At 38.8% G+C, this 21,923-nt stretch overlaps 1 long non-coding RNA gene across 1 annotated transcript in view; it reads left to right on the top strand.

Annotated features, from left to right (window-relative positions):
* The window catches only part of LOC139437956 (uncharacterized), a 385,369-nt gene that overhangs the window by 168,475 nt on the left and 194,971 nt on the right, over positions 1-21,923 (top strand). The window lies entirely within an intron of this gene.

Below are 21,923 nucleotides of genomic sequence, written 5' to 3' on the forward strand. Positions count from 1 at the left end.
TTGAGGAACTGTATTTTTTAAAACATATTTTTTGTTTTAAAAGATACTTGGATTGCATAAGTGTTACATAAAAATATACAGGGTTCCCATCTGCCCTGCTTCCTACCCCTCCCACATTTTCCCACATTAACGTCTTTCATGAGTGTGTACATTTGTTACAATTGATGGACACGTTTGGGGACATTGCCACTAAGCAGGATTATAGTTTACATCATCATTTACACTCTCTCCTGTACCATTCTGTGGGTTATGGCAAGATATCTAATGGCCTGTATCTGTTTTCCAGGGAAGAAGAAAGAGGGGTAAGAAGACTTGGGGGGAGCAGGCTTCCTGTTGGGAGCCAGGGACTGGGGACCAGCTCTCCTCCTTGCTCTGCAGTGTTCTAGTGGGGAACTCCAAGGACTTTCAGAATTCTAAATTTGAACCCAGTTGTCATAAAGACATCTTTTTTAAGATGAAAGGGCAAACACATTTTATTCAGCCATTTGTTAACTTGATGCATAAATTTTTAACTATCTAGATGCATGGAATATGGTACCTATTTGTACTCTTTTCCTAGAACCCTCAATGTATGCACAAAAAAGGTGGAGACCTAGTCCGCTTTGTTACTGACATATTCCAAGCACCTAGAACAGTGCCTGGTACAGAATGAGTCCTCGATAATATTTTTGAATGAATGAATTAATGAACATTCCTGGAGAGATCCTAGATGGAATCAAAGTTATAATAAAAGGTTGTTGACACAATAATGAATAGTTACAGGGTGATTTGAGAAAAACATTCTGGAGGAAGTTAAATCTATCTTAGAGCTGTCTGCTCTGAAGGCTTGTGGGATTCGAGTCTGAGGACACTTCACATGAGCCTCCTGATTGCCAATTCATTTCAAGAATCCTAGTCTTACTCATTTACTGGAACTCATCGCACCTCCACTATGGGCCCTAACTGAGAAGATGTAGCGATGACTCAGGTGGCTTCCCTGTCCTCCAGGACTTTACTCAGTATCTGCCATGTTTGCTAAGAAGAGGCCGATTCTCAGAAGAAACTTTGGTCCAGGCATATTACCTGAATTTTTAAGAATCTCATCTTTGAAATAAGTGATGGTACTCTTGGAAGAACATGGATTTGAGAATATAGTGTAAAAAATTGTAGTTGTAGCATATGTTTGCCCCATATCGATAAAAAGTCCTCCATTTACCGTTTGATTTTATAATAACTGAAACAACACTAAAAAAATATGCCAAGCTAGTTATGTTCTTCTAATACACAATCATCAACTTCAAGATGAATTATTTTTAGCCATTTTCGGTATCAAGGGAAAATACAGCACACAAGCAACTTAATTATTTAAAAGAACATTGAAGCAATTAAACTTTTTCTACAAATACCACATGAGTAAAACAGAAGGAAAGAAAGTAATGTATTCAATGGCTCACTGAGCCTTCAGCAATCATATATTACAAATAGGATGTTTCTATCACACTCAAATTTAGTGCCTAGAAAAGCATCAGTTACAAACTTTCACACAGCTCATCAGCTTGTGGTCTTTAATGATGAAGCCATATCAGAGCAATTACCTCGCCGATACCTCATTTATCTTTTCTGTAATTCCCTCTTTAGTTTTGTTAATGACAACACCCACATCTTTTAAAATGCAACTGATTGCTAAAATAGGATACAATATATGAAATATGTATTTGTAAAGAAATATGCTCATTTAAATTACTTTAGTTGAAAATCTTTTTCTGAAGAAAAGAGATGCAAAATATTGGCCCCTCCCATATGGAAAGGAGGCACTCAACTGCTTAAGCTACATCCTTTCCCCTTAAGCATTAACTTTTAAAAAATATATGTTTTTTTAATTTATTTTAAAAAGATACTTAGGTTATATAAAATGTTACATAAAAAAATATAAGGGATTCCCATATGCCCCACTCCCCACACCTTCCACCCTTCCCCACTTTAACAACTTTTTTCATTAGTGTGGTACATTCATTGGAATTGATGAACACATTTTGGAACATTGCCACCAATCATGGATTATAGTTTACATGGTAGCTCACACTCTCTCCCACTCAATTCTGTAGGTGATGGCCGTATATATAATGACCTGTGTCAGCCATTGGAATGTCACTCAGGACAATTCTGAGACCTGAAACTGCCCCTGTATTACACCTCTTTTTCCCTCTCCCTGACTTCAGCACCTCCAGGGGCCACTGTCTCCACATTAATGATATAATTTCCTCCATTGCTGGAATCACAATAAACCTACAGTAGAATACCAGTAAGTCCACTCTAGTCCATATTTTACTCCCCAGTCCTGAGGATTCTGGGATGGTGATGCACACTCCACTTCCAATTGAGGGGGGAATTCAGTACCATATAGCTGACGGATGGAAATTTTCTGCTTGTAGTTATAGATGCTCTCAGTTCTTGGTGTGGTGGTTGTCCATCCTCATCTTATTGTTAGTTGTCCTGAGCGAGTTCAATGAACTGGAGAGTAGGTGTTGCAACTCTGCTGAGGCTCAGGGTCCAGCTGGCACTTGGACCATCCAGAGATTCAGTCTCTTGGATGTACACCTACCAACTCCAGCACCAACTATAGGTTCAAATAAAAGGGACGGAAGTGACATGTGTAGAGAAGTCATATTTGAGTCCAACTCTGTCACACCCAGGAGCATAAACTCCAAAGTAGTGCCCACAAGTGAGGCACCAACCACTGGAGCTATCTGACATAACTGTAGGATCTGGGTGTCTCCAGATCTCTCAGGAGCCCCACTATTTGGGATAGTATCTACTTTGGCTGTCTATGAGATTCTGCTGAGACATGCATAAGTGTTAGCTCTGGGAAGACCACTTGACTCATTTTGAAATCTTCTAGTCCTATAATCTCATTTGTCTTTCCCCTTTCCCCTTTTATTCAAGGTCTTTTTCCAGTTTCATTGTTCATTGGTGTTTGGCAGTAATCCCTCAGTGCCAAGGAGGCTCATCCCCAGGAGTCATGTCCCACACTGGGGGGGGGGGGGGGAGGGGGAGGGAGGTAATGCATATATACGCTGAGTTTGACTTAGAGAGAGGCCACATTTGAGCAACAGGGAGGCTCCCAGGAGGCAAGTCTTAGGCACTCTACAATACTAGGCTACATTGCAACTTCAAGGTCAAAGGTTCATAAGGATAGTTGTAAGTATCAAGGGCCCATCAATGGACATTAGTCATTGCCCATGTACGTGGGTGATTGTTGCTGTTCTGTTAGAGAATGTGACAGAGCTCCCCAGGATGGGAATTCAATATTCTTTCAATTGTGTGAATCTCTACTCACTGTGGCAATGCCCCAAGAGCATTCACTTTTAATAGGATATTCTCCTTTGCAGTTTACTAAAGGTCAACAAAGCAAGGTAGATGATCTGCTCTAAGCATTATTAAAATAACTTCAACTGAGAAAGATTTTCTCCTTATGTGGGAATGCCCTATGTCCACACCTTTCTTGAAGACCTCATTCTAGAAGTTGTTTATGATTCAGAAATACACTTGTACAGAAGCAGGATATTTGAATATGGATTTTTTTTTTGCCAATCCTTGATAATTTTATTATTGCTAATTTTGTGAAGATACTTATGTGGCTAGTTTTATATTCACTTTTTGTGTAGATGATCTTCGTGGGTGATCTCTTTACCACATATGACATCCAACTATTAGGAAATACATATTTTCTTGAACACCTGAAACATTTTTAAAAAGCTTATCTTTAATAGGTTATGAAAAAGCCTTCAGCACATTTCAAAGAATAAGTAGCTCTATCCATTTCTCCAATATGGCATCCAACTCAATTACATCTGTATATTTAAATTTAAAATTAGAGGTAAACCACATTTCAAGTACTTAATAGCCACATGTAGATAGTGGCTATTATATTGCACAAATATATAACATTTCCATCATTGGAGAAGGTTTTATTGGAAAACATGGCACTAGCTGATGATGTTTGACCCCAATTCAGTTAAAAGTTAACAGAACAGAGAATATAAAACTCCCACCAATTTCTTAATTAAAAAAAAATACCCTGCAATTAATTAAAAAAGAAATGATAATGAAAATTAGAGCTGAATGATGATAAAAACTCTGCATGTCTAAATTTGTGGGAAGCAGTACAAGTTCAGGGGGAAATTTAGATCCTCAAATACTGTCCTTCACAAGAAATTAAATAAAGAAGTTAGATTAGCTAAGACGGTAGCATAAGATCTGAGTTCGTTTTCTGCTGTAGTATTAATGATTACAACAAATTTAGCAGCTTAAAACAACATAAATTTATTTGACAGTTCTAGAAGTTTCTAGAAGTTCCCAGATAGCCTCAGTTGGGTCCTCTGTTTAAAGTCCCAGAGATCAAAATCAAAGTACAGGCTTTCCAGAGGATCTGGGGCGAAATCTGCTTCCCAGTGAAGATCATTGAGGTTGTTGGGATAATTCAGTTCTGAGCGGTGATAGGAAGGTTTCTGTCTCCGTGTTGACTGTCAGGACGAACCCTCTCTCAGTTTCTTAAGGCTGCTCGCATTCCTCAAAGCATTTCCCTCCCATCTTCCTCAAAGCCAGCCCTGGCAAGTCAAGTCCTTCTCCCCCTTCAGAATCCTCTGCCTTCTACTTCCTTCACATCTCTCAGACTCTCAAAAGTTCTTGACTTTTAAAAATTTACGTGGTTAGATCCAGATAATGTGGGATGTTCTCCCTATTTTAAGGTTAGTAGCTTTAATTACATCTGCAAAGTCCCTTTTGCCATGTCACATAACATATTCACAGGTTCTGGGGATTAGGATGGGGACACCTTTGGGGGGTGGGGGGCGCATCCGACTTACTACAGGAACCTAATCCAATAGTTTTCAGTCTCAAATAAATCCTAAAAAATAGTAGCAGGAAAAAGCTACTAAGAATAATAGTGAAACATAAATCAAATGGAAAACAAAGAAAATAGAGATTAACAAAGTGAAAGTTGGTTTACAAAATAGATAAACCACTGGACTGATCAAGGAAAAAAAAGAGAAAACAACTAGAGAATATTATAAATGCGAAAGACAGTATTACTACAGGAAAAAACCCACAAAAGCTAGAATAAAAGTTCTGTTTTAGACATTGTAAGTTTGAGAGTTTTTATTAGAAATCAACATGGGACTCTCAAATGGGCAATTTGGTATACTTGTCTGAGTTCAGTAGAGAGGGCAAGGCTGGAAATAGAATTTGGGGAGTGTTTAGCCTATAGATGGAATTTCAAATTGTGGCATTGTATAGAAAAGGAGTATAAAAGGAAACAGAAATGGCTCCCAAGACTGAGCTTACGAACTCTCAACAAAAGAGATCAAAAAGGAAAAGCCTATTTTGGGGGGAGAGAAAGGGGTGGATTAGGATGTGTGTTTCTCAAGAATCCAAATAAGAGAAGTGTTTCACAAAGCAAAATGAAATGATGATGCTTCGATATGGCTGAGACTGAAAACTATTGGATTGGTTGATTCACAGATTTCTGGTAAAGAGGTTTCCATGTAGAAGTAGCTTTGTCATGTTGATTGGAATGCGTTAAAGATAGAAAGGAGATTTCCAGTTAAAATGTCACAGTAAATTTGTATTTTGGTATACATCTGCTCTACTGAATAGCTCTGCTAGATGAACTATGAAAATGTGAAAATCAAAGAGACACAGGTTGATAAATGTTACAAATATTTCTGAGCAGAGAAAGAGAACAGAAATGTGAGACTGGCCAGCAGGTGGGCCTCGTGGGCATTCTGGGAGTTTGGTTTCTATAGGATTCTGGGAATTTAGAGTCCTTGATGGGAGAACGGGGGTGGAGGACAAGTTTACTGTTTGAAGCCAGTGTCTTGGGTAGAGCTCCCCTGCTCGCAAAACGAGTGTGGAGAGACCAAAGCTGTTGACTCTGCCTGAACTACGGCTACTGGCCTAGGGAAGTATGAAATCACAATGTCAAAGTTAGAGACTGAATTAGCAAGTGAGTGACTTAGTGAATGTATCTGTAACATCCCAAGTATCATTTTAGGGTAGGCGATCCAAACTGCTATTTTAGATCCTGGACTTAAATTTGGGACTAGGTATAAGCAAGTCAAAATTACTAAATAAGAATAGTGTACATGAGAGGAAAAAAAAAAAAAAGGAAAACCAATATAAAGCCATTCCACTCAAAATGCCATTGCAAACAAGAATTCTAACTCTAAAAGTAACATCCAATAAAATAAAACCATCCAAATAGACTTCATTCAAGATAAAACTAAATTCACAGAACATTCTCACTCAGACTTTATACAGGTTGTTTAGGATGCTTTATTATTAATAGTGCCCTGTTGATGCTATAAAGAATAACCATAATCTTGGTGGCTGTTTTACAAATCAATTATCTTATGGTTTTTCAGGTTAGAAATCCAAAGTGGGTTTCCCTGAGCTAAAATCAAGATGCCAGCAGGATTTTCTGCCCTGGATTCTCTAGTGAATTCACTTCCTTGCCTTTTCTAGCTTCTAGAGGTTGCCTGCATCCCTCCCTCCAGGCTCAAATCCAGCAGCCACATCATTTGGAGCTTTGTTTCCAGGGCGACATCTCCTTCTAATGACCTGATGCCCCTGCCTCCCTCTTATAAGAACCCTTGTGATTACATTGGGTCAATCCAGATCATTCAGGAAAATCTCCCGTTGCAAATGTCTTAATTTAATCACAACTGTGATGTCCCTTTCCCAAGTAAGGGAATATATACAGGTTCTGGTGATTAGGATGTGGACATCTTTGAGTGATCATTATTCTGTCTACCACAGAAGTTAATTGAAACAAAAGAATAATAGGAAATTATGAACTAAATATCAGGAGAAAGGATTCAAGTATAAGGAGGTTACCAAAAAGAACCAGTTAGATATGAAAAATATAATCACTGAAAATTTTAAAAATCAGAAAGATGAAATAAATAAATTTTAAACTGAACCCAATTGAGTAGAGAATTAATGAATAAGAAGATTTAACTGAAAAATAAACCTATAACCTAAGCCAGAGAGACAAAACTGAAAAACATTAGAAAGCTGTTAAAATAAATGGAGGGTAGATTGAAAAGTTCCAGCACATGTTTAAAGTTAGTTTAAAAAAGAAGAAAAAAAAAGAAGGGATGAAGAAAATGTGAAGAATTAATATTTGAAGAGATAACAGGTCAGAATTTTTCAGAACTGAAGAAAGATATTCTTCAGGTGTCTTTTTAATTTAAAAATTTGCAAATTGAAATTGTCCCATGAACGAATTATGGCAAAGGAAAACAAATCTACATCTGGGAAGATCACAGTGAAATCACATAACATCAAGGGAAAAGAAAGAGCCTTTAGAACTACTATAGAAAAAAAAAAAGCAGATTACCTAAGAAGAATAATAAAAAAGTTTAATTGACAACAGACATTTTCAGCAATAATTGATGCCAGAAGATGACACGGTAATGATTTCAAAGTGCTGAGGAAAATAATTATCACCTTGGAAATATAAACCCAGCTAGGCTATCATTTAAAAACGAGTCAAGGGGTGTGGATGTGGCTCAAGTGTTTTGGTGCCTGCCTACCACATGGGAGGTCACGGGTTTGGTTCCCCGTACCTCCTAAAGAAGACAAGCAAGATAGCTAGCTGGCAGGATGGGCTGTTGCAACAAGATGAGGCAACAAGGACACACAAGGAGGAAACACAATAAGAGACAGCAAAGCACGGAGCAGTGGTGGCTCAAGCAACTGGGTGCCTCCCTCTTACATGGGAGGTTCTGGGTTTGTTTCCCAGAGCCTCCTAAAGAGAAGATGAGCAGATACAGAAAGTGCACAACAAATGGACACAGAGAGCAGAGAGCAAGCATAAAAACCGGGGGTGGGGGGTGGGGGAAGATTAATTAATTAAATCTTAGGAAAAAATGAGGCAAAATAAAGATATTTTCATATATACAAAGAATAACATATAATGAAGTGTAGAATCTCATGAAAGGATGTACTTCACCAGAACGAATAAGGACAATTAGGGCAGAGTTGGGATTTTAGAAATGGTGAGAGCATGTAAACATAAACTGTCAATAAACTTAATTAACTGTTGTTTATGATAGGAATTAGCCAACTATGGTCTATCACCCGCTTTTGTAAATAGTTTTATTGGCACACAGCATGCCCATTGAGTTCCATTCTGTCTTTGGGCTGCTTTCATGCTACAATGGCAGAAAGATATATGGCTTGCAAAAGCCTAAAATATTTACTACTTTTTCTTTACAGAAGAAGTTTGCCTATTTCTGGCCTGTAAAAATCTTGACAGCTTGTTGTTGTTGTTGTTGTATTAGGAGGTGCCAGAGATTGAACCCAGGACCTCAGCACATGGGAAGCAGGTGCTCAACCACTGAGCTACATCTGCTCCCCAATGAGAGCTGGTTTTTTTGTTTGTTAGATTTTAGGTGGTACTGGGGATTGAACTCAAACCCAGGACCTTGTACACGGGAAGCAGGCGCTTAACCACTTGAGCTATATCCGCTCCCTGTTGTTGTTTTTAATAAAGTAACTAAAGCTCCAGCAAACGATAAGACCATGGGAAAAGGATGTTGATGTATATTGAAACTATATATTGAAAGTTAAAGTTTTATTAGCGAGGAAGAGAGAAAAACTGAATAACTTCAGCTCCTACTTAAAAAAAGTATATTTAAGTGTGCATGTTAAAAATATTATTGGCAATTTATGTAATTTAAAAATTTATAATTTATATAATTTAATTGACAATTTATATTGGCAATTTATATAAACATTAGAAATATAGTCCCCAGACAATCATGAGGAAAAAATACAGAAAAAAAATCATTTCAAAAATTACTCAGAAGGTCAAACAAGGGGGAAAAAATGCAAAAACAAAATAGGACTCCCCTGCCTGCAATTCTCACCAGAAATAACAAATTTCTCAATTAAAATAATGTCACTCTAAGGAGGATAAACTAAATCTTTTTTAGAATAATGAAAAAATATCACTCTGGGGGTTGGTGGAAGGATTCCCTGGGTATGTTCTGGCAAAAAGGGAGGAGAGCTGGCTGAGGAGTTTCATAAACATGCAGAATGGAGTCTTTGAGGAGCTAAAGAGGATTGGAGGCTTTCTATAGTAAGGAGTCAACTTCAGTCAGTTGGGGAAGTAAAAGCTATAAGAGAGCACTCTTACCTACAATCTTATGCCATAAACAGAAAGCTTGCATGCCTGGAACTGAATATGACCCTAACTCTGCCCCTAAACTACCTGGAATTAACTGGTCAAAGAAAAACAATTTATTACAAAAGGAGCAATAATCAAACCAGAACCAATCAGGAATTATATAAAGACGTAATTTTTAAAAAAGAAGGAAAGAAATAGGACACAACAAATATCAGAGGTACATCATTAGAAAATTTTGAATCAACATTTATAGCCAGACAAAAAAGTAGTGGAAACACAGAATATTTAAACAATACTATTAGTAAGCTTGAGTATATGTATAAAACTCTGACCCCTAACTTTATTAAATATAAGCAATATATTTTATCAAGCAAGTTTAATAAAAAGTGAAGGAAAATTAGACCATAATCACATTTTGAAAAATGTCAAAGAATAAAAAGTGAAGTTAGTTTAATAAAAAGTGAAGGAGAATTAGACCATAATCACATTTCAAAAAATGTCAGAGAATAGATCATGTTCTCTGACAACATTGCAATTCAGTCAGAAATCAATGACAAAAAAAAAAAAAAAAAGTAAAAAACTCTTATGTTGGGAAATGTTAAAACTTAATTCTCAATAATTTTTGGTAAAAATGAAATCAAAATAGAAATTTAAAATCAGTTAGAATGGAACAAAAATTAAAATATAACAGACCAAAATTTAAATGATATAAAGTCTTATAGCTTTTATGTTAAGAAAGAAGAAACACAGAAAATCAAATATCTTTACTTTCTAATTTAAAAGATAAGAAAAATAATCAGAGAATTAACTGAAAGAAAGCAGAAGGGAAATGCTAATAGAAATAGCATATATTAATGATGAAATGAAGAACCAAAAGAGTAGACAATAAAAATCCAAAGTTTATGCTTCACAAGGACTAATAAAATAGACAAAACTGCAATAAAATTCATCAAAAAAAAGGCAGAAAAACAATATTATGATATAAAGTTAGCATTATTACAGAGAAGTCTTAGTTTGCCAGGCTGCTATGACAAAACCCCAAAATAGGTTGGCTTAAACATCACGACTTTATTGTCTCCTGGTTTCAGGGGCTAGAAGGAAGCTTGCTCACTTCTGGATCAGTGTCTTTTGCTGGCTTCCCAGCTATCATTGGGGTTCACTGGCTTACAGCTCTGCCGTAAACCAAATGGTGATATCCTCTCCTTTCTCTTCAGGGTTCCCGCTGGATCTGCTCCTGGCTCCTCCTTGTAGTTTTCTCCTTATGAGGCCTCCAGTAATCCAGATTAAGATCCACCATCATTAGGTTGGGCCACATCTTAAATAAAAGTAACATCTCCAAATGGTCCTCTTTACTGTGGGTTCACACTCACAAAGACATAGATTAAGATTACAAACATGGGAAGTGGATGTGGCTCAAGTGATTGGGCTCCCGCCTACCACAGAGGAGGACCATGGTTTGGTTCCTGGTGCCTCCTGAAGAAGACAGTGAGCTGGTGTGATGGGCAGGTGCAGTGAGCGGACATGAAAGAATGATGCAACAAGAGACACAAGAGGAAAAACATAACCAGAGACACAACAAAGTAGGGAACAGAGGTGGCTGAAGCAATTAAGTGCCTCTCTCTCACAACAGAGGTCCCAGGTTCCGTTCCCAGTGCCTCCTAAAGAAAAGACGAACAGACAGACTCAGCAAGTGCAGACAACACGGGGATGGGTAGAGATAAATAAAATAAATCTTTTTAGAAAAAGATTATGAACATATTTAAATTGGGATGTATAATTGAACCCATCATAAGAAATATTGGAAATTAAAGAAACAATAATACCTATGTAGGCCAATACTTTTACAGCTTAGGTATACTGTGAAAATATTTGGAAAAATGTTACTCTCTGAAACCAACTCAAGAATAAATAAAAGTACTTAATAATCACATAGCCATTTAGGAAATTGAATGATAAAACATATTCCCATGGAATAAAACTAGGTTCCTAAACACAATAGGATCAAATCATTTTCATCTGAAAATTAAATAGAGAATATGAAAAACTACGAGGTATTCTATGAAGCCAGTATTACTTTGATATATCCGAGCCAAATAAAAATAGTATATCATGATAATTCCAAGCCAATCTCATAAATGAATATAGATTTTAAAATCCTAAATAAAAATGTATAAATCTTAATCTAATATTACATAAAGTTTTATTGCATCATGACCATGACCAATTTGGGTATATTTCAAGAGTAAGCATGGTTTAACATTAGAACATCTAAAAAATACAATTTTCCATTTTTACGATCACCACTTCTATTCAATATTGTAACTGAACATTTCGCCCACTGCTGTATGAAACAAGAGCACAAATTAAAAGCCTGGAACTCAGAATTTACACAGATTTTGGAACCTGGCTTGCCAGAGCCCTAGAGAGGGCCACAGCATGCAGCCCTGCGCTCTCATAGCATCTGGCCGACTAGCGCTGAAGAAGCCACCAGTAAGAGCATTAGGGGAAACGGACTTGGTCCAGTGGTTAGGGCATCCATCTACCACATGGGAGGTCCACGGTTCAAACCCGGGGCCTCCTTGACCCGTGTGGAGCTGGCCCATGCGCAGTGCTGATGCGCGCAAGGAGTGCCCTGCCACACAGGGGTGACCCCGCGTAGGGGAGCCCCACGTGCAAGGAGTGCGCCCCGTAAGGAGAGCCGCCCAGTGTGAATGAAAGTGCAGCCTGCCCAGGTATGGCACCGCCCACACTTCCTGTGCCCGCTGACGACAACAGAAGTGGACAAAGAAACAAGACGCAGCAAATAGACACAGAGAACAGACAACTGGGGGAGGGGGGGAATTAAATAAATAAATAAATCTTTAAAAAAAAAAAAGTAAGAGCATTAGGAGTTTTCTGAAAGTCCATGAGCAGCTGCTGCTACTACACGTCCAAGGAAGCTGAAAGGCTGGTCACCCAGGGATCTTGTGTTGAGGCACATAGGGTTGTAGCTAAGACTTGGGTCTTACAAAATGCAGCAGGGCCCTGGCATTTTGAGGTCTATGGCCTTCTTTTCAGACAGAAATAAATGGTGTGGTTTCTTCAAGTGCACCACAAGCTCCAAGGCCTCCACCCACCCAGCTGTGACCTGGATCTGCCATAAACGATATGTGCAACCTCCGAGAACACGTCTGGGCCTGAATTTGCTCACCTATAAAACGCGGGCGTTGGCCTACTTCAGGGCTTCTCAAACTTTCCCACCACAGAGCTCTTGGAGAAGCCTGTGGGTGTGGCCTGAATAATCTTGGCATTTACAACCATTTAGCTTCACATTTCATGCAAAATTTAAGCGGAAAATAATACTGCCCCATGTGGTATGATAATTTCTTGACATATTAATTGAGCTCTACTTTTTCAGCTGTAGAAAACTATGCCAAGGAAGAGCTATGTGCGTTTTGTTCCCTGCATTTTTCCTCTTCTGCTTCAGAAACTTGCCAGATCCTTGTTTTTCCTATCTCAAGGTAATTTTCAGAATATAGAAGAGAAATTTATGAATTCGGGTTTATCTGTGAAAACCTGAACTCATGGAGAAGCCTATTCTCGGAATGGGATTTGGAAGCATGGGAGGAAAGAGTCAGGGGCCATTAGAGAGGGGAGATTCCTTCCAAATGTGGGAGGATTGTCTTTGGGGCTTGTACATAGTACAGACTGGACCCCATTCCTGGCTTTACCGTTGATCTGGGAGCTCCAGCAGCAGTGAGATTCCCACATCTGAACTTGACCCCAGGGATGGTTAATTTCATGTGCCAACTCAGCTAGGTTATGGTGTTCAGTTGTTTGCTCAAGAAAGTACTGGTCCAATTGTTAACTGTGAGAGCACTTCATAGATAAATCTACATCACTAGTCAGTTGATTGCATCTACGGCTGATTGTATCTACAATCAAAAAAAGATTGCTTCAACAAGGAGGGGAGTTTCATCATCCAAAAAGTTGGAGGTCTTGAACCTAGAACTGAGGATTTCAGCAGTCAGAAAAGGAATGTCTGCTTTTCTTCAGCCATCCAGCCATCCAGCTAGCATCTTCTGGGGAATAAAACTTCACCTTCATTGGAGTTTCCAGCATGTGGCCTGCCTTCCAGAATAAGGACTTGCCAATCCCCATGGCCACGTGAGCCAATTCTTATAATAAATACTTGCTTGGTCAAGACCTGATTCTTGAACAAGCAGGGTATCAGCAATGCCTGTGATCAAATGGAAATAAGACAGAACTTATTCCATTTGAGTGGGTGGGGGTGTGTTTTAGTTTCAAGCTACTTAAGCAAAATATCATGAAATGGGGATGGCTTAAATAATGGGGATATATTTGCTTACAGGTTTTGTTGTGTTGGTTTTTTTTTTTTTTTTTTTGCCATTTCAGTAATTTTTTATTCAGTGTATGTTACTGGACTAGTGACATAGTAACCAAAACACACATAAGGCAGACCTGTAACAAATATTCAAAAACAATTATTTTCATAAGAGAAACACTTCTGAGACTTTAAGATCTGTGTTTGAACATACACTACTGCAAAGGAGGCTACATAAAAGAAATAGCAGCTTTGAGAGAAAGATCACCCATAAGAGGCTGTATTGCATTTATTTATTTATTATAAAAACTTTTTTGCTTGATTTTTCTTTTAAAGATAGATGACACAAAACATTTGTTTAAAAACCATAAGAGGCTCCCATATACCCCACTCCCCACTTCCTCCCCCCCACTCCTCCCACATCAACATCCCCTTCATCAGTGAGCCACATTCATTGCATTTGTGAATACAATCTGGAGCACAGCCATACCACATGGAGCATACTTTACATAGTAGTTCACACTCTCCCCCAGTCCATCCAGTGGGTTATGGCAGGATATACAATATCCTTCATCTGTTCCTGCAATATCATTCAGGACAATTCCAAGTCCCCAAAATGCCCCATATCACACCTCTTCCCCCCTCTCCCTACCTTTAGCAACTTCCATGGCCACCATCTCCACATCAATGATACAATTTCTTCTATTGGTAGAGCCACAACAGTTCTATAGTAGAATACCAGTAAGTCCACTCCAATCCACATTATATTCCTCCATCCTGTGGAGCCTGGAATGGTGATGTCTACTCCACCTCTAGATTGAGAGAGGGCTTAGATCCCACATGGCTGATGGGTGCAATTCTCCTGCTTGCAGTTGTAAACACTCTTGGTTCCCTGGTGTGGTGGTTGACAATTCTCACCTCCCCATCAGCTGACCTGGTTAAGTCCAATGAGCCAGAAAGTAGGTGATGCAACTCTGCTGAGGCTCAGAGCCCAGCTGACATGTGGACAGTCCAGAGATCCAAGTCTCCTGAGCATACACAAACCCCAGTGCCAATCACAGGTTCTGTAAAAGTAACAGAAGAGGTATGTGTAGAGAGGTCACATCTGAGTCCAACTCCATCATGATCAGGAGCACAAATTCCAAATTAGGGCCCACTGGCAAGGTGATGAACTCCAGAGTCATCTGTCATGACCATAGAACCTGTGTGTATCCTTAGCCCTCAGGAGCACTAGTACCTGGGGTTGTATCTACTTTGGCTTTCTCTGGGATCCTGCTGAGACATGTGTAAGCATGACCCCTCTGATGACCTCCCAACTCATTTTGAATTCCCTAGCCATGTAAACTCATTTGTCTTTGCCATTTCCCCCTTTTATTCAAGGTCTTTTTCTAGTTGTATCACTAACTGGTAATGTGGTAATCCTTTGGCACCAGGGAGGGTCATCCCTGGGAGTCATGTCCCATGCTGGGGGAAAGTAATGCATTTACATGCTGAGTTTGGCTTAGAGAGTGGCCACATTTGAGCAACATGGAGGTTCTCAGGAGGTAACTCTTAGGCACTCTGCTGCTCTAGGCCTCGTTGAAATTTCAAGCACACAGGCTCATAAGTATAGTTATCAGTATCAAGGGCCCATCATTGGACTATCCTTCTTCACAGGTCTTTTTCCCTGCAGTTGGGGGATTGTTGCTGTTCCATTGGGGAATGCAACAGAGCTCTCCAGGATGGGAACTCAGCACTCCCACAGTTGTCATGTGTAACTTTGTCCACTATGACAATACCCAACAAACATCCAAACACATCTATAGACCCTATATGCATGCCCTGGAGAACTCCCTCCCACCCATGCATCCCTCATCAATGATACCCCACACCAATGCTCCTCCCCTGTCATAGTTGAACACCTCTGTGATCCAAAACTTCTTAAAAAATGAAGCCTAATATATTGCCAAATTCAATTAGTAGGAAAATGAAATAGTGTTGACTGGTTTAAAGATTAGAAATAGAATACATAATAATTTAGAAAAACTAAAATAAAGTAAAAAATAAATTGGGGTATTAAAAATGAAAAATATCATAAAATGTTGTTTTCAACGTTTTGACTTTCATCACAGTAATAGGTGTTGCCCTGCATGTACAGTGGCAAGGCAATCCCTTCCATTCCTTCCTCAGTGTCTACATCCTTTTTAAAAAAAAATTTAATTTTGTCTTCTAAAAAGTTTTAGATCACAGTAAAGTCACATATATAATATAGGGGACTCCCATATACCCAACACCAAACCCTTTTCTTACTTCCCCAGCAATGATCTTTTTACATGTGGATGTTATCTTTGCTACAGCTGATGTACAGATACTGAAACGTAGCTACTAACCATGGTTCCATTATGGCTTACATTATGGTTTATATTTTAGACTGCAGACTTTCTAAATTTTTGGTTACATTATGATTTACATTTTAGACTATACATATTTATAAATTTTTGGTGAAATTTAACATGGCTTATATCCATCATTGCCCTGCAGTTACCCCTTCTTCCATCTAATATATTCCTTTCTTCCCCTCCCCTCAGGGCCCACAGTGACAACCAAGCTTCACTACTTGAAGGACAAGATTCATAGATACTTACAATGATACCAAGGACTTGGTACTCTAGTCTGTCCTCCCCTATTGGGAGCCACCCATGCTCTCCTCTTTTTGAGAACATCAGTCTGCCCCAGGATGGGGGTACAACACTTTCCCACTCATTGTATATGTCTGCACCCACTGATAAACACTATATGACAAGATGAGCACTCACACACTCCCTAGAAGCCTGCCCCAGGTGCACCCTGTTCCAGATGCCCCCCACCAAACACCTTAAAAAAGTAACTCTTCCTTCTTATATTTTCTGAAGAGTTTTCTCAACATTATAGATTCAACCATGTATCTAACAATTTCCCATGTTCACCCACTCCTCCCAAACCCTCCCCCCAATTCCATAGACCATCTGACCAATCCTCTTAACCCTAGCCTCCCTCAAGCCTGCAAAGCCCCACCTAATATTATCCCTATTCCCATCTTATCTCTTCATTGCACAACTACTTACCTCCACTTTATGATAGATTTCATCCATGTAAGCATCAGCTCACAACCTTCCTCTCCCCACCCCCCACCCCCATTTTCTGTAAACCTATCATTCAGTCTCTAGCTCTTTGAGACAGCTTGATTTGCTTAATTCATATCAGAGAGGTCACATAGTAATTGTCCTTCAATGCCTGGCTTCCTTCACTCAACATAAGTTCCTCAAGATTCATCCCTGATATCCCGTGTGTTAGTACTGTATTCCTTTACAGCTGAGTACTATTCCATTGTGTGTATTTATCACATTTTGTTTATCCATTCATCTGTTGATAGGCATTTGGGTTGATTCCAACTTTTGGCAAAAGTGAATAATGCTGCTATGAACATTGGTGTGCATTTATCAGTTCGTGTCCTTGTTTTCATTTCTTCTGGGCACATACTCAGCAGTGGAATTGCTGGGTCATATTGCAAATCTATAGCTAGTTTTTTAGGAACTGACAAACTGTCCTCCAGAATGGCTGCATCCTTCTACATTCCCACCAGCAGTGGATGAGGGTTCCCGTTCCTCCACATCCTCCCCAACACTTGTAGCCCTTTGTTTTTTTAATAGCTGCCAGTTTAATGGGTGTAAGATGGCATCTCTTTGTAGTTTTGAATTGCATTTCCCTAAGAACTAGTGATGTTGAGCATCTTTTCATGTGCTTTTTAGCCATTTGTATTTCTTCTTTGGAGAAGCATCTGTTCAAATCTCTTGCCATTTTTTTTAAATGAATTTGCACCTTTGAGGTGCAAAAGGCTTTAATTTTGAGGAGATCCCATTTAGCTACTTTTTCTTTTACTGCATGTGCTTTGGGTGTGAAGTTCATGAAGCCATTTCCTATTTAGAGTCCTGTAGATGTTCCCTTACATTGTTTTCCAAGGTCTTTATGGTCTTGGCTCTCATATTTGGATCTCTGATCCATCTTGAGTTGATTTTTGTATAAAGTGTGAGATGGTAATCCTCTTCATTCTTTTGCATATGGATATCCAGTTCTCCAAGCACCATTTGTTGATGAGGACGTTCTCTCCCAGTTGAGTGGGCTTGGTGGCCTTGTTGAATATCAGATGACTGTGTATGTGAGGATCTATATCAGAACACTCAATTCAGTTCCATTGGTCAGTGTGTCTATCTTTGTGCCAATACTATGCTGTTTTACCACTATACCTTTGTAGTATGCTTTAAAGTCAGGTAGTGTGATTCCTTTGATTTCATTTTTCTTTTTCAATAGTCTTTTGCTATTCAGGGCCCCTTTCCCTTCCAAATAAATTTCATAGTTAATTTTTTCAGTTCAGTAAAAAATGTTGTGTTGATTTTTATTGGGATTGCTTTAAATTTGTAGATCAGGTTTGGTGGGAAAGACATCTTTTTTTTGTTTTTTAAGATTTATTTCATTTTATTTATTTCTCTCCCCTTCCCCCCACCCCGGTTGTCTGTTCTGTGTGTCTATTTGCTGCGTCTTCTTTGTCTGCTTCTGTTGTTATCAGCAGCACGGGAATCTGTGTTTCTTTTTTGTTGCATCATCTTGTTGTGTCAGCTCTCCCTGTGTGCAGCACCATTCCTGGGCAGGCTGTAATTTCTTTCACCCTGGGCAGCTCTCCTTATGGGGCGCACTCCTTGCACGTGGGGCTCCCCTATGCAGGGACACCCCTGTGTTGTAGGGCACTTCTGCACGTGGGCTAGCTCCACATGGGTCAAGGAGGCCCGGGGTTTGAACTGTGGACCTCCCATGTGGTAGACAGATGCTCTAACCACTGGGCCAAGTCTGCCGCTTGGGATAGACATCTTAAGGATATTGTTTTTCTATCCACGAACAGGGTATATTCTTCCATTTATTTAAGACTTCTTTAATTTTTTTTTTAACAGTGTTACATAGTTTTCTGTGTTTAAGTCTTTTATAGCTCTAGTTAAATTTATGCCTAGGTATTTGATTTTTTAATTTACTATTGTAAATGATATTTTTTCTTGATTTCCTCCTCAGATTGCTCATTATTGGTGTACAGAAATGCTACTAATTTTTGTGCATTGATCTTATAACCTGCAACTTTACTGAACTCATTTATAAATTCTAGAATATTTGTTGTAGATTTCTCAGAACTTTCTATGTATAGGACCCTTTCATCAGCAAATAGTGAAATTTTGACTTCTTCCTTTCCAATTTGGATATCTTTTATATCCATTTCTTGCCTCAATGCTTGAGCAAGTACTTCTAACACAATGTTAAATAGGAGCAGTGATAGTGGGCATCCTTGTCTTTTCCTGATCTTAGAGGGAAGGATTTTAGGATTTCACCATTGTAAATTATGTTAGCTATGGATTTTTCATGTATACCTTGATCATGTTCAGAAAGTTTCCTTCTGTTCCTATCTTTTGCCATGTTTTTATCAGGAAAGTGTGCTGTATTTTGTCAAGTGCTTTTTCCACATCTATAGATATGACCAGGAGGTTTTTTTCTTTCAGTCTGTTTATGTGGTGTATGACATTGATTGATTTTCTTATGTTGAACCACCCCTGCATAACAGGGATGAGGCCCACTTGGTCATGGTGTATAATTCATTTGATGTGTTGTTGAATATGATTAGCAAGTATTTTGTTGAGAATTTTAGCATCTAGATTCATTAGAGAGAGAAGTGGACTTGGTGCAGTGGATAGGGCGTCTGTCTACCACATGGGGGGTCTGCGGTTCAAACCCTGGGCCTCCTTGACCCATGTGGAGCTGGCCCACGCGCAGTGCTGATGCACGTAAGGAGTGCCCTGCCACGCAGGGATGTCCCCGCGTAGGGGAGCCCCACGCACAAGGAGTGCACCCGGTAAGGAGAGCCGCCCAGTGCAAAAGAATGTGCAGCCTGCCCAGGAATGGCACCGCACAGAGAGCTGATGCAGCAAGATGACGCAACAAAAAGAAACACAGATTCCCATGCCACTGACAACAACAGAAGCGGACAAAAAGAACACGCAGCAAATGGACACAGAAGACAGACACCTGGGGCGGGGAAGGGGAGAGAAATAAATAAATCTTAAAAAAATAGATTCATTAGAGAGATTGATCTCTAGTTTTCCTTTCTTGTATTGTCTTTGTTTGGCTTTGGTATTATAGAATGAGTTAGGCAATGTTGACATCATAGAATGAGTTAGGCAATTTTCCTTCTATTTCAATTTTTTGGAAGAGTTTAAGCAAGATTGATGTTAGTTCTTTCTGGAATGTTTGGTAGAATTCACCTGTGAATCCATTTGGCCCAGGCCTCCTCTTATTGGGAGGTTTTTAATGACTGTTTCTATCTCTGTACTTGTGATACGTTTGTTGAGATCAATTTCTTCTTTCATCAATGTAAGCTGCTTATGTGTTCCTAGGAATTTGTCCATTTCCTCTAAATTGGCCTTCTTATTGGCATATTGTTTTTGAAAGTATCCTCTTATGATAATCTTTATTTCTATGGGGTCAGTGGTGAAATCCCCTTTCTCATTTCTTTTTTCATGTATTTGCATCTTCTTTTTTTCCCTTTGTTAATCTAGCTAAGGGTTTGTCAATTTTATTGATCTTCTCAAAGAACCAGTTCTTTGTTTTATTTTTTCTAATGCTTTCTTATTTTCTACTTCATTTAATTCTGCTCTGATCTTTGTTATTTCTTTCTTTCTTCTTCCTTTGGGGTTAGTTTTTTTTTTTTTTTCTTTTTTTTTAAACTAATTCCTCCAAGTGTGCAGTTAGATCTTCCACTTTAGCTCTTTCTTCTTTTTTGATGTATGAATCTATGGCTATGAATTTTCTCCTCAGTACAGCTTTTGCTGCATCCCATAAGTTTTGATATGTTGTGTTGGTTGTCATTTTCATTAGTTTCAAGGTAGTTACTGATTTTTTTTTAGATTTCCTCCTTGACCCACCATTTGTCCAATAGTATGTTGCTTAACTTCCATATCTTGGTACCTAATCTGGGTCTCTGCCCTTGTACATTTCCAGCTTCATTCCACTGTGGTTAGAGAAGTTGTTTTGTATGATTGCAATCTTTCTGAATTCATTAAGGCTTTCTCTGCAGCCTAGCAGGTGGCCTATCTTGGAGAATGATCCATGTCCACATGAGAAGAATGCATATCCTGCTGTAGTTGGGTGTAGTGTTCTGTATATGTCTATTAGGTCCAGATTCTCTAATATATTATTCAAAGTCTTTGTTTCTTTATTGAATCTGTTGAGATGTTCTGTTTAATTGTGCTAATGATGTATTAGGGTCCCCCACTATAATTGTAGAGACATCTATTTCTCCACTTAGTTTTTCCAGTGTTTGCCTCACATATTTTGAGGTGGCCTGCTTAGGTGCATAAATGTTTATGATTCTTATTTCTTCTTGAAAGATTACCCCTTTTACTAATACGTGGCACCCATCTTTGTCTCTCAAAATAGTTTTGCATTTAAAGTCTATTTTGTCCAATATTAGTATAACTACTCCTGCCCTTTTTTGGTTATCGTTTGCTTGTAAGATTGTTTTCCAGCTGTTTACTTTCAACTTCCTTGACTCCCTGGGCCTAAGGTGGGTTTCTTCTAGGCAGCAGATAGATGGGTCTTATTTCCTTATCCATTCTGTCAATCTGTGTCTCTGGACAGGTGGGTTTAATCCATTATCATTTAGTGTTATTACTCTCAAGGAATTACTTACGTTAGCCATATTTTCTTTGGATTTGTGCATGTCATATGTTGTTTTTATTTCTCCTTTTGTCTTTTTTGTTGTTCTTACACTCTGCTCCAACTCTGCCTCTCCTGTTTTTTTCTTTCCTCCTGTAGAACTCCCTTTACTATTTCTTGAAGGGAAGGTTTCTTATTGGCATACTCTCTTAGTTTTGTTTACCTGTGAATATTTTGAACTCTCCATCATTTTTGAATGCCAGCTTTGCTGGATAGAGTATTTTTGGCTGGAAATTTTTTTCTTTTAGTACCTTGACTACATCATATCATTGCCTTCTTGCCTACATGGTTTCAGATGAGAAATCAGCACTTAATCTTATTGAGCTTCCATTGTATGTGATGGTTCTCTTTTCTCTTGCTGCCTTCAGTATTTTCTAGTTCTCTTTAGCATTGGATAATTTAACAAATATATGCCTTAGGTTAGGCCTGTTGGGATTTATACTGTTTGGGGTGTGTTGCACTTCCTGGACATGTACATCCATCTCCTTCAATAAGTTTGGGAAGTTTTCAGCCATTATTTCTTCCAACACCCTTTCTGTCTCCTTTCCCTTCTCTTCTCCTTCTGGGATGCCTATAATGCATATATTTGTGCATTTTGTGTTGTCATTCAAATCTCTAAGTTCCTGCTGGATTTTTTCTATCTTTTTATCTATCAATTCT

Source organism: Dasypus novemcinctus, chromosome 31, assembly GCF_030445035.2.
Source record: "Dasypus novemcinctus isolate mDasNov1 chromosome 31, mDasNov1.1.hap2, whole genome shotgun sequence".
In the NCBI taxonomy this organism is placed as follows: Eukaryota; Metazoa; Chordata; class Mammalia; order Cingulata; family Dasypodidae; genus Dasypus; species Dasypus novemcinctus.